A 3,771-nucleotide genomic window follows, 5' to 3' on the forward strand; every position below is an offset into this window, starting at 1 on the left:
TTATCATAAACAAATATACACACCTTGATTTCATTGACATTATAGTTGAGTTCATTAGAATTATCACTGTAAAGACCAGTGGGATTGCCAGTAACCGGATAGGATCGGGATCCAACTGGATGTTATACCTATGCAAATACAAACAAAAATATGAATGGCATTGTTATGTATAAGTTGTTATGTTTAAGTAGAAATACTAAATCACAATACTAATAGCAACCATAACCAACAAACCTTATATTAAAAAAATATAGATTTGAAAGACAAACACTCAGAAAGGTATTTGATGCACACAAGCACAAGATACTTTCAACTGCCTTTGTAAAGACAAAACTACATCCAATATATCCAAACCAGATGTGACAAACCTTAAAATTGTGTGTGTCCATTTCTGAATGAAGGAACATGTCAACGAATAGGAAAGAATTAAAGCCCATCAGGATTTTTTTTTAAACATTACACAAAGTAAGTTAGTAAAGGACTCCTGCAGTCCAGAATTCATTACTATTTTTTTTCCCTTATAGGTATAATTTTTGCTTCCCCCCTACTAAAAAAAGTGGCAAGCGCTTACCCATTGAATGAAAGCCCACTAGGGATAGGCTTAAAGTGGCAAAATGGCTGTTAACCAGCTAATCCATATTCCCTCCGTGTGCATTTAGTCTAAACAATCTGATTTGTTTTTTGGCAAATCAAATCGTATTATGACTATATTGACATACATAGATCTTTTAAATCAATTTACAGCACTGCCATTTGATATCCCAGGGTTTTTTTTTTATTACAATTAGTAAAATATTTCTATGGCAATTTGTTTCATAATATTAAGATAGCATTTACCAAATTACATAGTTTAGGTTTCACAATTTTCCTATAATGTCATATAATATAGTACCCTCATCTCTTGGAAGTCATAATGCATTCTTCTTTAGCATTATCATATTTTAAACGTTAAAATTCAGCAATTCAATAATAGGTTGTGTATTTTTGTATAGCAAATTCTGCCTTTCAGTTCTTAACTTTGTTATGAAACCTTCAAGTGAACATAAAATAATATACCCGACTATCAAGTTTGTTTTTTCTGTATTAGTATAAGTGGTTAATTTTTCTTGATAGCCACAGCATTTACTGTATCAGTCCCTGTTACCTTCACTCCTACACCTCTCTGTAGTCTTCAAACTTTTCTCCCATAATGTTAGTTAAAAATCTATAAATTTATTAAAACTTTCAACCCATTTTCTGTCCCATTACATATAAACCTTCCCCTTTAAAGTGTATGTAATGTCTTTTCCCTTTTTTTACCTTATTGAGGTTTGTGGAGTTAGAGTTAAAAAGCGTTAAACCTGGTAATATATATTTTGTTGTATTTATGTCATTTTCCATTCTCTGGATCAACTATGTCAATAGGGTTTTATATCTGGGATATGTTTATTTCCCTAGTAGTTGAACTTGATGGACTTATGTATTTTTCAACCTAACTTACTATGTAACATCAGGGTGATCTGTTTGAAGTTGTCAGCTTTCACTAAATTTAACAACCTATTATATTCCTGACCAGTGGAGGGAATCAGAATCAAGTCAGTGCAAATTACTATAAAACCGCTGTCTTTGTGAACTTCCAAGTTAAATAAAATGGTTACCCAACTTTATTTACTGGTAAATTATATTTATACTTGCACAAATGTGGCAATACATGTGTAATGAGAACAGTGACAGGAAATCTAGATAGCTCCATATATAAAAAAATATTTACCCTAAAAGAAATCTGCAAATATTTACAATGGGATCAACTTTGTATGGTTTAGCAGCTGCATCCACTGATGCATCAAATTCCATGAAGTGCCCTGAAAAACATGAACATGAGCAAGTGTTCACATTTACCTACAGTTTTATAAGGAGAAACACATACCTACATAATTGAACAATAAGAGACAATTTTATCCAGTCAATATAAAAAGTGTTCAGTGCATTTATTATATAATAAGCACAGTGATTTTCTGCATTTGCTACTTTAGTGTTCAATGAGTTGTTCATGTCCATCCACGATTTCTAGTCTGGAATTTGGAGTAGAAAGCTCTGGCGCTGGGGATGGAGCAGAGCTAATCTTAATTTTTTAGATGAGAGGAATTTAAAATCCATCAGAGCCCCAAAGCCTGCAGCTGATATTTTGCAGCTGCTCTTTCTTAGTGCTACTTTACATGACTGTCGTACATTAAAATATCATTGGAAAGTAATGTATTTTGTAATGGGAAAAAAAGGATTTTTTAATGTACTTTCTTGAATCTTTTCTTTACTATGTAATCTTAGTACACATGCCTTGTATACATGCAAACATATCACATTTGAACTCATCATTCTGCTTATGCTATTCTTATACATAGACTCATTACTACATACTTGTTCAGTAGTGGAATATGCAGTTTATGCAGAATATGGAGTTTGTCATTTAGATCCTACCTTACTGAACAACCTTTTTAAGGCAACAATGCAGCGCCTACAGCACCTGGTTTTATGGTATTACCATCCAAGTTCAAAATATGCTTAGCTCCAGCTATTGAGGTATGTAAACAAGCCCCCACCTACTGACTGCAAAATATTCATATGCTATATTACTTTTTTTTCTAAAAAATATACATTTATTTATAAGAACATTAATACAAAACCACTTAACATTTCCAAGTAGAGCTGTAAAAAAATCTAGGCATCTCAAAATTAGGCCTATAATTAAAAAAAAAATAATAATAATAATAATAATAATAATAAATAGATAATACTGCAAACATGCTATATTTAGATGTTTAGGGAGTAAATACATTTTTGATGTTTTTAAAGAACTTGTGAAAAAAAAACTTTCCAGCCAATCAAATGATAAAACATTAAAGCGAAGGGAAGCTGTGGAGGGGGGGGGTTTGGCCTCACTCACCTTTACATTCGCAGATCTGTCGATCCCTCCAGGGGTTTCCTGGATGTGCTCCCACGTCGTCCCTGTGCGGAGGAAGCGTGCACTGGGTGACGATCTCACGGTGAACGCGTGGGATTGGCGTTTTTTTTTTTATCCCATTGAAGACAAATCAGCCAGAAACCTCTGGGGATCCATGACATATGTATCACGGGAGGCTCTGCGCTCCCGTTCTGGCTTTACCCCCTCCCCCCAAAAATCAAGGCATTTTTTTACCTTATATAAAAGAGCTGTCGTCTACCCTTTTATGTGAGGTAAAACGTTTAGTTTAGGTCGGCTTTAACATACCCAGTCTGACTGAGCTGGGGAATAAGCTAGGGAAATACTCATACCCAACCATCACAATATTTGTTAAGACAAAACAACGAATAAAACTCTATGAAATAATAGATTTTACCTTTGTTGAATAAGCAATGCAATTGTGCTCCATATGCAAGTAATAGGTTGGATACGATATAGACAGGAAGAGTCGCCCCATGAAATCTAATCATCTAGAAATATTTTTTTAACCAACTTTTACTTTTTTAATTTAAAAAAATGGTATTTGAGAGTTACACTGGTAAACAGATAAAGCAGACGAGCAAAGGATTCTTTTTCCTTTACTTGTTAGTTCAGGCTTCATGCAATCATTACATCAGAGCCAACATATCAATCACATATTTGAAAATTACATTGATATGGTTTCGAATAGTTGATGAGGACTGGGAACCAGATAAATGTGTATTCAAAATATAAGTAAAAAACAAAAAAAATGACACGTCTTCTTCCTGCTGCTGGAAAATATTTGTTTAATTAGTACCCATATACACCTTACA

The 3,771-nt window shown here is 33.5% G+C and overlaps 1 long non-coding RNA gene across 1 annotated transcript; it reads right to left on the minus strand.

Moving 5' to 3' along the window:
* Positions 1–1,372: 1,372 nt before the first annotated feature.
* LOC140321310 (uncharacterized) lies at positions 1,373–3,449 on the minus strand. The gene is made up of 2 exons (XR_011918896.1): positions 3,354–3,449; positions 1,373–1,841 (listed from the first exon to the last, which is right to left on the minus strand). It is a non-coding gene; the product is annotated as an uncharacterized lncRNA (long non-coding RNA).
* Between the last annotated feature and the right edge of the window lie 322 nt (positions 3,450–3,771).

The sequence above is a fragment of the Pyxicephalus adspersus genome, unplaced genomic scaffold (genome assembly GCF_032062135.1).
Source record: "Pyxicephalus adspersus unplaced genomic scaffold, UCB_Pads_2.0 Sca2185, whole genome shotgun sequence".
Classification (NCBI taxonomy): domain Eukaryota; kingdom Metazoa; phylum Chordata; class Amphibia; order Anura; family Pyxicephalidae; genus Pyxicephalus; species Pyxicephalus adspersus.